Here is a 15,310-nt window from a genome sequence, read left to right on the forward strand (position 1 = left end):
ACATGATGTACCCAGCAGAATGATGTTGTGATGTATTCTATAACAACATGATGTATCCAGCAGAATGATGTTGTGATGTATTCTATAACAACATGATGTATCCAGCAGAATGATGTTGTGATGTATTCTATAACAACATGATGTATCCAGCAGAATGATGTTGTGATGTATTCTATAACAACATGATGTATCCAGCAGAATGATGTTGTGATGTATTCTATAACAACATGATGTATCCAGCAGAATGATGTTGTGATGTATTCTATAACAACATGATGTATCCAGCAGAATGATGTTGTGATGTATTCTATAACAACATGATGTATCCAGCAGAATGATGTTGTGATGTATTCTATAACAACATGATGTATCCAGCAGAATGATGTTGTGATGTATTCTATAACAACATGATGTATCCAGCAGAATGATGTTGTGATGTATTCTATAACAACATGATGTATCCAGCAGAATGATGTTGTGATGTATTCTATAACAACATGATGTATCCAGCAGAATGATGTTGTGATGTATTCTATAACAACATGATGTATCCAGCAGAATGATGTTGTGATGTATTCTATAACAACATGATGTATCCAGCAGAATGATGTTGTGATGTATTCTATAACAACATGATGTATCCAGCAGAATGATGTTGTGATGTATTCTATAACAACATGATGTATCCAGCAGAATGATGTTGTGATGTATTCTATAACAACATGATGTATCCAGCAGAATGATGTTGTGATGTATTCTATAACAACATGATGTATCCAGCAGAATGATGTTGTGATGTATTCTATAACAACATGATGTATCCAGCAGAATGATGTTGTGATGTATTCTATAACAACATGATGTATCCAGCAGAATGATGTTGTGATGTATTCTATAACAACATGATGTATCCAGCAGAATGATGTTGTGATGTATTCTATAACAACATGATGTATCCAGCAGAATGATGTTGTGATGTATTCTATAACAACATGATGTATCCAGCAGAATGATGTTGTGATGTATTCTATAACAACATGATGTATCCAGCAGAATGATGTTGTGATGTATTCTATAACAACATGATGTATCCAGCAGAATGATGTTGTGATGTATTCTATAACAACATGATGTATCCAGCAGAATGATGTTGTGATGTATTCTATAACAACATGATGTATCCAGCAGAATGATGTTGTGATGTATTCTATAACAACATGATGTATCCAGCAGAATGATGTTGTGATGTATTCTATAACAACATGATGTATCCAGCAGAATGATGTTGTGATGTATTCTATAACAACATGATGTATCCAGCAGAATGATGTTGTGATGTATTCTATAACAACATGATGTATCCAGCAGAATGATGTTGTGATGTATTCTATAACAACATGATGTATCCAGCAGAATGATGTTGTGATGTATTCTATAACAACATGATGTATCCAGCAGAATGATGTTGTGATGTATTCTATAACAACATGATGTATCCAGCAGAATGATGTTGTGATGTATTCTATAACAACATGATGTATCCAGCAGAATGATGTTGTGATGTATTCTATAACAACATGATGTATCCAGCAGAATGATGTTGTGATGTATTCTATAACAACATGATGTATCCAGCAGAATGATGTTGTGATGTATTCTATAACAACATGATGTATCCAGCAGAATGATGTTGTGATGTATTCTATAACAACATGATGTATCCAGCAGAATGATGTTGTGATGTATTCTATAACAACATGATGTATCCAGCAGAATGATGTTGTGATGTATTCTATAACAACATGATGTATCCAGCAGAATGATGTTGTGATGTATTCTATAACAACATGATGTATCCAGCAGAATGATGTTGTGATGTATTCTATAACAACATGATGTATCCAGCAGAATGATGTTGTGATGTATTCTATAACAACATGATGTATCCAGCAGAATGATGTTGTGATGTATTCTATAACAACATGATGTATCCAGCAGAATGATGTTGTGATGTATTCTATAACAACATGATGTATCCAGCAGAATGATGTTGTGATGTATTCTATAACAACATGATGTATCCAGCAGAATGATGTTGTGATGTATTCTATAACAACATGATGTATCCAGCAGAATGATGTTGTGATGTATTCTATAACAACATGATGTATCCAGCAGAATGATGTTGTGATGTATTCTATAACAACATGATGTATCCAGCAGAATGATGTTGTGATGTATTCTATAACAACATGATGTATCCAGCAGAATGATGTTGTGATGTATTCTATAACAACATGATGTATCCAGCAGAATGATGTTGTGATGTATTCTATAACAACATGATGTATCCAGCAGAATGATGTTGTGATGTATTCTATAACAACATGATGTATCCAGCAGAATGATGTTGTGATGTATTCTATAACAACATGATGTATCCAGCAGAATGATGTTGTGATGTATTCTATAACAACATGATGTATCCAGCAGAATGATGTTGTGATGTATTCTATAACAACATGACCTGATGTATCCAGCAGAATGATGTTGTGATGTATTCTATAACAACATGATGTATCCAGCAGAATGATGTTGTGATGTATTCTATAACAACATGATGTATCCAGCAGAATGATGTTGTGATGTATTCTATAACAACATGATGTATCCAGCAGAATGATGTTGTGATGTATTCTATAACAACATGATGTATCCAGCAGAATGATGTTGTGATGTATTCTATAACAACATGATGTACCCAGCAGAATGATGTTGTGATGTATTCTATAACAACATGATGTATCCAGCAGAATGATGTTGTGATGTATTCTATAACAACATGATGTATCCAGCAGAATGATGTTGTGATGTATTCTATAACAACATGATGTATCCAGCAGAATGATGTTGTGATGTATTCTATAACAACATGACCTGATGTATCCAGCAGAATGATGTTGTGATGTATTCTATAACAACATGATGTATCCAGCAGAATGATGTTGTGATGTATTCTATAACAACATGATGTATCCAGCAGAATGATGTTGTGATGTATTCTATAACAACATGATGTATCCAGCAGAATGATGTTGTGATGTATTCTATAACAACATGATGTATCCAGCAGAATGATGTTGTGATGTATTCTATAACAACATGATGTATCCAGCAGAATGATGTTGTGATGTATTCTATAACAACATGATGTATCCAGCAGAATGATGTTGTGATGTATTCTATAACAACATGATGTATCCAGCAGAATGATGTTGTGATGTATTCTATAACAACATGATGTATCCAGCAGAATGATGTTGTGATGTATTCTATAACAACATGATGTATCCAGCAGAATGATGTTGTGATGTATTCTATAACAACATGATGTATCCAGCAGAATGATGTTGTGATGTATTCTATAACAACATGATGTATCCAGCAGAATGATGTTGTGATGTATTCTATAACAACATGATGTATCCAGCAGAATGATGTTGTGATGTATTCTATAACAACATGATGTATCCAGCAGAATGATGTTGTGATGTATTCTATAACAACATGATGTATCCAGCAGAATGATGTTGTGATGTATTCTATAACAACATGATGTATCCAGCAGAATGATGTTGTGATGTATTCTATAACAACATGATGTATCCAGCAGAATGATGTTGTGATGTATTCTATAACAACATGATGTATCCAGCAGAATGATGTTGTGATGTATTCTATAACAACATGATGTATCCAGCAGAATGATGTTGTGATGTATTCTATAACAACATGATGTATCCAGCAGAATGATGTTGTGATGTATTCTATAACAACATGATGTATCCAGCAGAATGATGTTGTGATGTATTCTATAACAACATGATGTATCCAGCAGAATGATGTTGTGATGTATTCTATAACAACATGATGTATCCAGCAGAATGATGTTGTGATGTATTCTATAACAACATGATGTATCCAGCAGAATGATGTTGTGATGTATTCTATAACAACATGATGTATCCAGCAGAATGATGTTGTGATGTATTCTATAACAACATGATGTATCCAGCAGAATGATGTTGTGATGTATTCTATAACAACATGATGTATCCAGCAGAATGATGTTGTGATGTATTCTATAACAACATGATGTATCCAGCAGAATGATGTTGTGATGTATTCTATAACAACATGATGTATCCAGCAGAATGATGTTGTGATGTATTCTATAACAACATGATGTATCCAGCAGAATGATGTTGTGATGTATTCTATAACAACATGATGTATCCAGCAGAATGATGTTGTGATGTATTCTATAACAACATGATGTATCCAGCAGAATGATGTTGTGATGTATTCTATAACAACATGATGTATCCAGCAGAATGATGTTGTGATGTATTCTATAACAACATGATGTATCCAGCAGAATGATGTTGTGATGTATTCTATAACAACATGACTGTATCCAGCAGAATGATGTTGTGATGTATTCTATAACAACATGATGTATCCAGCAGAATGATGTTGTGATGTATTCTATAACAACATGATGTATCCAGCAGAATGATGTTGTGATGTATTCTATAACAACATGATGTATCCAGCAGAATGATGTTGTGATGTATTCTATAACAACATGATGTATCCAGCAGAATGATGTTGTGATGTATTCTATAACAACATGATGTATCCAGCAGAATGATGTTGTGATGTATTCTATAACAACATGATGTATCCAGCAGAATGATGTTGTGATGTATTCTATAACAACATGATGTATCCAGCAGAATGATGTTGTGATGTATTCTATAACAACATGATGTATCCAGCAGAATGATGTTGTGATGTATTCTATAACAACATGATGTATCCAGCAGAATGATGTTGTGATGTATTCTATAACAACATGATGTATCCAGCAGAATGATGTTGTGATGTATTCTATAACAACATGATGTATCCAGCAGAATGATGTTGTGATGTATTCTATAACAACATGATGTATCCAGCAGAATGATGTTGTGATGTATTCTATAACAACATGATGTATCCAGCAGAATGATGTTGTGATGTATTCTATAACAACATGATGTATCCAGCAGAATGATGTTGTGATGTATTCTATAACAACATGATGTATCCAGCAGAATGATGTTGTGATGTATTCTATAACAACATGATGTATCCAGCAGAATGATGTTGTGATGTATTCTATAACAACATGATGTATCCAGCAGAATGATGTTGTGATGTATTCTATAACAACATGATGTATCCAGCAGAATGATGTTGTGATGTATTCTATAACAACATGATGTATCCAGCAGAATGATGTTGTGATGTATTCTATAACAACATGATGTATCCAGCAGAATGATGTTGTGATGTATTCTATAACAACATGATGTATCCAGCAGAATGATGTTGTGATGTATTCTATAACAACATGATGTATCCAGCAGAATGATGTTGTGATGTATTCTATAACAACATGATGTATCCAGCAGAATGATGTTGTGATGTATTCTATAACAACATGATGTATCCAGCAGAATGATGTTGTGATGTATTCTATAACAACATGATGTATCCAGCAGAATGATGTTGTGATGTATTCTATAACAACATGATGTATCCAGCAGAATGATGTTGTGATGTATTCTATAACAACATGACATGATGTATCCAGCAGAATGATGTTGTGATGTATTCTATAACAACATGATGTATCCAGCAGAATGATGTTGTGATGTATTCTATAACAACATGATGTATCCAGCAGAATGATGTTGTGATGTATTCTATAACAACATGATGTATCCAGCAGAATGATGTTGTGATGTATTCTATAACAACATGATGTATCCAGCAGAATGATGTTGTGATGTATTCTATAACAACATGATGTATCCAGCAGAATGATGTTGTGATGTATTCTATAACAACATGATGTATCCAGCAGAATGATGTTGTGATGTATTCTATAACAACATGATGTATCCAGCAGAATGATGTTGTGATGTATTCTATAACAACATGATGTACCCAGCAGAATGATGTTGTGATGTATTCTATAACAACATGATGTATCCAGCAGAATGATGTTGTGATGTATTCTATAACAACATGATGTACCCAGCAGAATGATGTTGTGATGTATTCTATAACAACATGATGTATCCAGCAGAATGATGTTGTGATGTATTCTATAACAACATGATGTATCCAGCAGAATGATGTTGTGATGTATTCTATAACAACATGATGTATCCAGCAGAATGATGTTGTGATGTATTCTATAACAACATGATGTATCCAGCAGAATGATGTTGTGATGTATTCTATAACAACATGATGTATCCAGCAGAATGATGTTGTGATGTATTCTATAACAACATGATGTATCCAGCAGAATGATGTTGTGATGTATTCTATAACAACATGATGTATCCAGCAGAATGATGTTGTGATGTATTCTATAACAACATGATGTATCCAGCAGAATGATGTTGTGATGTATTCTATAACAACATGATGTATCCAGCAGAATGATGTTGTGATGTATTCTATAACAACATGATGTATCCAGCAGAATGATGTTGTGATGTATTCTATAACAACATGATGTACCCAGCAGAATGATGTTGTGATGTATTCTATAACAACATGATGTACCCAGCAGAATGATGTTGTGATGTATTCTATAACAACATGATGTATCCAGCAGAATGATGTTGTGATGTATTCTATAACAACATGATGTATCCAGCAGAATGATGTTGTGATGTATTCTATAACAACATGATGTATCCAGCAGAATGATGTTGTGATGTATTCTATAACAACATGATGTATCCAGCAGAATGATGTTGTGATGTATTCTATAACAACATGATGTATCCAGCAGAATGATGTTGTGATGTATTCTATAACAACATGATGTATCCAGCAGAATGATGTTGTGATGTATTCTATAACAACATGATGTACCCAGCAGAATGATGTTGTGATGTATTCTATAACAACATGATGTATCCAGCAGAATGATGTTGTGATGTATTCTATAACAACATGATGTATCCAGCAGAATGATGTTGTGATGTATTCTATAACAACATGATGTATCCAGCAGAATGATGTTGTGATGTATTCTATAACAACATGATGTACCCAGCAGAATGATGTTGTGATGTATTCTATAACAACATGATGTATCCAGCAGAATGATGTTGTGATGTATTCTATAACAACATGATGTATCCAGCAGAATGATGTTGTGATGTATTCTATAACAACATGATGTATCCAGCAGAATGATGTTGTGATGTATTCTATAACAACATGATGTATCCAGCAGAATGATGTTGTGATGTATTCTATAACAACATGATGTATCCAGCAGAATGATGTTGTGATGTATTCTATAACAACATGATGTATCCAGCAGAATGATGTTGTGATGTATTCTATAACAACATGATGTATCCAGCAGAATGATGTTGTGATGTATTCTATAACAACATGATGTATCCAGCAGAATGATGTTGTGATGTATTCTATAACAACATGATGTATCCAGCAGAATGATGTTGTGATGTATTCTATAACAACATGATGTATCCAGCAGAATGATGTTGTGATGTATTCTATAACAACATGATGTATCCAGCAGAATGATGTTGTGATGTATTCTATAACAACATGATGTATCCAGCAGAATGATGTTGTGATGTATTCTATAACAACATGATGTATCCAGCAGAATGATGTTGTGATGTATTCTATAACAACATGATGTATCCAGCAGAATGATGTTGTGATGTATTCTATAACAACATGACCTGTATCCAGCAGAATGATGTTGTGATGTATTCTATAACAACATGATGTATCCAGCAGAATGATGTTGTGATGTATTCTATAACAACATGATGTATCCAGCAGAATGATGTTGTGATGTATTCTATAACAACATGATGTATCCAGCAGAATGATGTTGTGATGTATTCTATAACAACATGATGTATCCAGCAGAATGATGTTGTGATGTATTCTATAACAACATGATGTATCCAGCAGAATGATGTTGTGATGTATTCTATAACAACATGATGTATCCAGCAGAATGATGTTGTGATGTATTCTATAACAACATGATGTATCCAGCAGAATGATGTTGTGATGTATTCTATAACAACATGATGTATCCAGCAGAATGATGTTGTGATGTATTCTATAACAACATGATGTATCCAGCAGAATGATGTTGTGATGTATTCTATAACAACATGATGTATCCAGCAGAATGATGTTGTGATGTATTCTATAACAACATGATGTATCCAGCAGAATGATGTTGTGATGTATTCTATAACAACATGATGTATCCAGCAGAATGATGTTGTGATGTATTCTATAACAACATGATGTATCCAGCAGAATGATGTTGTGATGTATTCTATAACAACATGATGTATCCAGCAGAATGATGTTGTGATGTATTCTATAACAACATGATGTATCCAGCAGAATGATGTTGTGATGTATTCTATAACAACATGATGTATCCAGCAGAATGATGTTGTGATGTATTCTATAACAACATGATGTATCCAGCAGAATGATGTTGTGATGTATTCTATAACAACATGATGTATCCAGCAGAATGATGTTGTGATGTATTCTATAACAACATGATGTATCCAGCAGAATGATGTTGTGATGTATTCTATAACAACATGATGTATCCAGCAGAATGATGTTGTGATGTATTCTATAACAACATGATGTATCCAGCAGAATGATGTTGTGATGTATTCTATAACAACATGATGTATCCAGCAGAATGATGTTGTGATGTATTCTATAACAACATGATGTATCCAGCAGAATGATGTTGTGATGTATTCTATAACAACATGATGTATCCAGCAGAATGATGTTGTGATGTATTCTATAACAACATGATGTATCCAGCAGAATGATGTTGTGATGTATTCTATAACAACATGATGTATCCAGCAGAATGATGTTGTGATGTATTCTATAACAACATGATGTATCCAGCAGAATGATGTTGTGATGTATTCTATAACAACATGATGTATCCAGCAGAATGATGTTGTGATGTATTCTATAACAACATGATGTATCCAGCAGAATGATGTTGTGATGTATTCTATAACAACATGATGTATCCAGCAGAATGATGTTGTGATGTATTCTATAACAACATGATGTATCCAGCAGAATGATGTTGTGATGTATTCTATAACAACATGATGTATCCAGCAGAATGATGTTGTGATGTATTCTATAACAACATGATGTATCCAGCAGAATGATGTTGTGATGTATTCTATAACAACATGATGTATCCAGCAGAATGATGTTGTGATGTATTCTATAACAACATGATGTATCCAGCAGAATGATGTTGTGATGTATTCTATAACAACATGATGTATCCAGCAGAATGATGTTGTGATGTATTCTATAACAACATGATGTATCCAGCAGAATGATGTTGTGATGTATTCTATAACAACATGATGTATCCAGCAGAATGATGTTGTGATGTATTCTATAACAACATGATGTATCCAGCAGAATGATGTTGTGATGTATTCTATAACAACATGATGTATCCAGCAGAATGATGTTGTGATGTATTCTATAACAACATGATGTATCCAGCAGAATGATGTTGTGATGTATTCTATAACAACATGATGTATCCAGCAGAATGATGTTGTGATGTATTCTATAACAACATGATGTATCCAGCAGAATGATGTTGTGATGTATTCTATAACAACATGATGTATCCAGCAGAATGATGTTGTGATGTATTCTATAACAACATGATGTATCCAGCAGAATGATGTTGTGATGTATTCTATAACAACATGATGTATCCAGCAGAATGATGTTGTGATGTATTCTATAACAACATGATGTATCCAGCAGAATGATGTTGTGATGTATTCTATAACAACATGATGTATCCAGCAGAATGATGTTGTGATGTATTCTATAACAACATGATGTATCCAGCAGAATGATGTTGTGATGTATTCTATAACAACATGATGTATCCAGCAGAATGATGTTGTGATGTATTCTATAACAACATGATGTATCCAGCAGAATGATGTTGTGATGTATTCTATAACAACATGATGTATCCAGCAGAATGATGTTGTGATGTATTCTATAACAACATGATGTATCCAGCAGAATGATGTTGTGATGTATTCTATAACAACATGATGTATCCAGCAGAATGATGTTGTGATGTATTCTATAACAACATGATGTATCCAGCAGAATGATGTTGTGATGTATTCTATAACAACATGATGTATCCAGCAGAATGATGTTGTGATGTATTCTATAACAACATGATGTATCCAGCAGAATGATGTTGTGATGTATTCTATAACAACATGATGTATCCAGCAGAATGATGTTGTGATGTATTCTATAACAACATGATGTATCCAGCAGAATGATGTTGTGATGTATTCTATAACAACATGATGTATCCAGCAGAATGATGTTGTGATGTATTCTATAACAACATGATGTATCCAGCAGAATGATGTTGTGATGTATTCTATAACAACATGATGTATCCAGCAGAATGATGTTGTGATGTATTCTATAACAACATGATGTATCCAGCAGAATGATGTTGTGATGTATTCTATAACAACATGATGTATCCAGCAGAATGATGTTGTGATGTATTCTATAACAACATGATGTATCCAGCAGAATGATGTTGTGATGTATTCTATAACAACATGATGTATCCAGCAGAATGATGTTGTGATGTATTCTATAACAACATGATGTATCCAGCAGAATGATGTTGTGATGTATTCTATAACAACATGATGTATCCAGCAGAATGATGTTGTGATGTATTCTATAACAACATGATGTATCCAGCAGAATGATGTTGTGATGTATTCTATAACAACATGATGTATCCAGCAGAATGATGTTGTGATGTATTCTATAACAACATGATGTATCCAGCAGAATGATGTTGTGATGTATTCTATAACAACATGATGTATCCAGCAGAATGATGTTGTGATGTATTCTATAACAACATGATGTATCCAGCAGAATGATGTTGTGATGTATTCTATAACAACATGATGTATCCAGCAGAATGATGTTGTGATGTATTCTATAACAACATGATGTATCCAGCAGAATGATGTTGTGATGTATTCTATAACAACATGATGTATCCAGCAGAATGATGTTGTGATGTATTCTATAACAACATGACCTGATGTATCCAGCAGAATGATGTTGTGATGTATTCTATAACAACATGATGTATCCAGCAGAATGATGTTGTGATGTATTCTATAACAACATGATGTATCCAGCAGAATGATGTTGTGATGTATTCTATAACAACATGATGTATCCAGCAGAATGATGTTGTGATGTATTCTATAACAACATGATGTATCCAGCAGAATGATGTTGTGATGTATTCTATAACAACATGATGTATCCAGCAGAATGATGTTGTGATGTATTCTATAACAACATGATGTATCCAGCAGAATGATGTTGTGATGTATTCTATAACAACATGATGTATCCAGCAGAATGATGTTGTGATGTATTCTATAACAACATGATGTATCCAGCAGAATGATGTTGTGATGTATTCTATAACAACATGATGTATCCAGCAGAATGATGTTGTGATGTATTCTATAACAACATGATGTATCCAGCAGAATGATGTTGTGATGTATTCTATAACAACATGATGTATCCAGCAGAATGATGTTGTGATGTATTCTATAACAACATGATGTATCCAGCAGAATGATGTTGTGATGTATTCTATAACAACATGATGTATCCAGCAGAATGATGTTGTGATGTATTCTATAACAACATGATGTATCCAGCAGAATGATGTTGTGATGTATTCTATAACAACATGATGTATCCAGCAGAATGATGTTGTGATGTATTCTATAACAACATGATGTATCCAGCAGAATGATGTTGTGATGTATTCTATAACAACATGATGTATCCAGCAGAATGATGTTGTGATGTATTCTATAACAACATGATGTATCCAGCAGAATGATGTTGTGATGTATTCTATAACAACATGATGTATCCAGCAGAATGATGTTGTGATGTATTCTATAACAACATGATGTATCCAGCAGAATGATGTTGTGATGTATTCTATAACAACATGATGTATCCAGCAGAATGATGTTGTGATGTATTCTATAACAACATGATGTATCCAGCAGAATGATGTTGTGATGTATTCTATAACAACATGATGTATCCAGCAGAATGATGTTGTGATGTATTCTATAACAACATGATGTATCCAGCAGAATGATGTTGTGATGTATTCTATAACAACATGATGTATCCAGCAGAATGATGTTGTGATGTATTCTATAACAACATGACATGATGTACCCAGCAGAATGATGTTGTGATGTATTCTATAACAACATGATGTACCCAGCAGAATGATGTTGTGATGTATTCTATAACAACATGATGTATCCAGCAGAATGATGTTGTGATGTATTCTATAACAACATGATGTATCCAGCAGAATGATGTTGTGATGTATTCTATAACAACATGATGTATCCAGCAGAATGATGTTGTGATGTATTCTATAACAACATGATGTATCCAGCAGAATGATGTTGTGATGTATTCTATAACAACATGATGTATCCAGCAGAATGATGTTGTGATGTATTCTATAACAACATGATGTATCCAGCAGAATGATGTTGTGATGTATTCTATAACAACATGATGTATCCAGCAGAATGATGTTGTGATGTATTCTATAACAACATGATGTATCCAGCAGAATGATGTTGTGATGTATTCTATAACAACATGATGTAGCCAGCAGAATGATGTTGTGATGTATTCTATAACAACATGATGTATCCAGCAGAATGATGTTGTGATGTATTCTATAACAACATGATGTATCCAGCAGAATGATGTTGTGATGTATTCTATAACAACATGATGTATCCAGCAGAATGATGTTGTGATGTATTCTATAACAACATGATGTATCCAGCAGAATGATGTTGTGATGTATTCTATAACAACATGATGTACCCAGCAGAATGATGTTGTGATGTATTCTATAACAACATGATGTATCCAGCAGAATGATGTTGTGATGTATTCTATAACAACATGATGTATCCAGCAGAATGATGTTGTGATGTGTTCTATAACAACATGATGTATCCAGCAGAATGATGTTGTGATGTATTCTATAACAACATGATGTATCCAGCAGAATGATGTTGTGATGTATTCTATAACAACATGATGTACCCAGCAGAATGATGTTGTGATGTATTCTATAACAACATGATGTATCCAGCAGAATGATGTTGTGATGTATTCTATAACAACATGATGTATCCAGCAGAATGATGTTGTGATGTATTCTATAACAACATGATGTATCCAGCAGAATGATGTTGTGATGTGAGTTCAGCCTGTCACTATAATGGATACTTCTCATTGTTACTGGACTGGAACATTCTAACAGAAAACCCACTCTTTAAAACCTCAACTCTACAAAAGTAATTTCACTGTCTCTCCATCTCTCCCATTCTCTCTCTCCTCTCCATCTCTCCCCTTCTCTCTCTCTCTCCATCGCTCCCCTTCTCTCTCTCCTCTCCATCTCCCCCTTCTCTCTCTCCTCTCCATCTCTCCCCTTCTCTCTCTCCTCTCCATCTCTCCCCTTCTCTCTCTCCATCTCTCCCCTTCTCTCTCTCCATCTCTCCCCTTCTCTCTCTCCATCTCTCCCCTTCTCTCTCTCCATCTCTCCCCTTCTCTCTCTCCATCTCTCCCCTTCTCCCTCTCCTCTCCATCTCTCCCCTTCTCCCTCTCCTCTCCATATCTCCCCTTCTCCCTCTCCTCTCCATCTCTCCCCTTCTCTCTCTCCTCTCCATCTCTCCCCTTCTCTCTCTCCATCTCTCCCCTTCTCTCTCTCCATCTCTCCCCTTCTCTCTCTCCATCTCTCCCCTTCTCTCTCTCCATCTCTCCCCTTCTCCCTCTCCTCTCCATATCTCCCCTTCTCTCTCTCCTCTCCATCTCTCTACTTCTCCTTCTCCTCTCCATCTCTCTACTTCTCCTTCTCCTCTCCATCTCTCCCCTTCTCCCTCTCCACATCTCCCCTTCTCCCTCTCCTCTCCATATCTCCCCTTCTCCCTCTCCTCTCCATTTCTACCCTTCTCTCTCTCCATCTCTCCCCTTCTCCCTCTCCTCTCCATATCTCCCCTTCTCTCTCTCCTCTCCATCTCTCCCCTTCTCTCTCTCCATCTCTCCCCTTCTCTCTCTCCATCTCTCCCCTTCTCTCTCTCCATCTCTCCCCTTCTCCCTCTCCTCTCCATATCTCCCCTTCTCTCTCTCCTCTCCATCTCTCTACTTCTCCTTCTCTCTCTCCATCTCTCCCCTTCTCTCTCTCCATCTCTCCCCTTCTCCCTCTCCTCTCCATATCTCCCCTTCTCTCTCTCCTCTCCATCTCTCTACTTCTCCTTCTCCTCTCCATCTCTCCCCTTCATCTCTCTACTTCTCCTTCTCCTCTCCATCTCTCCCCTTCTCCCTCTCCACATCTCCCCTTCTCCCTCTCCTCTCCACATCTCCCCTTCTCTCTCTCCTCTCCATCTCTCTACTTCTCCTTCTCCTCTCCATCTCTCTACTTCTCCTTCTCCTCTCCATCTCTCCCCTTCATCTCTCTACTTCTCCTCTCCATCTCTCCCCTTCTCCCTCTCCACATCTCCCCTTCTCCCTCTCCTCTCCATATCTCCCCTTCTCCCTCTCCATCTCTCCCCTTCTCCCTATCCTTTCCATAACTCCCCTTCTCTTACTCTCACCCACTTCACCCTCCTCTTCCCTCTCATCTTCCCTCTCTTGTCATCCTTTCTCTCTTCTTCAAAGAAGGAGTATTAGTTATTCCCTTGTTTCCTCTCCTCTAATCAGGATTCTGCAGGGATCTGAATCCACCGTCTTACTCCTCCACTCGGAAAATACTACTTTCACTCCTTTTTATTCTCCTGCAGAAATCAGTGTATCTACAGCAGCACTGATAACCTGCTGTTTGATGTTCTAACTGGCTCTGAGAGGGGAAGGAGAGGGAGAGGAGAGGAAGGAGAGAAGAGAGGAAGGAGAGAAGAGGAAGGAGAGAAGAGAGGAAGGAGAGAAGAGGAAGGAGAGAAGAGAGGAAGGAGAG

General features: G+C 35.6%; 1 protein-coding gene across 5 annotated transcripts in view; it reads right to left on the reverse strand.

The window, feature by feature from the left end:
- Nucleotides 1-15,310, reverse strand: part of LOC106594732 (protein sidekick-1) — a 438,074-nt gene that overhangs the window by 37,542 nt on the left and 385,222 nt on the right. The window lies entirely within an intron of this gene.

This window comes from Salmo salar, chromosome ssa02, assembly GCF_905237065.1.
Source record: "Salmo salar chromosome ssa02, Ssal_v3.1, whole genome shotgun sequence".
NCBI classification, from domain to species: Eukaryota; Metazoa; Chordata; class Actinopteri; order Salmoniformes; family Salmonidae; genus Salmo; species Salmo salar.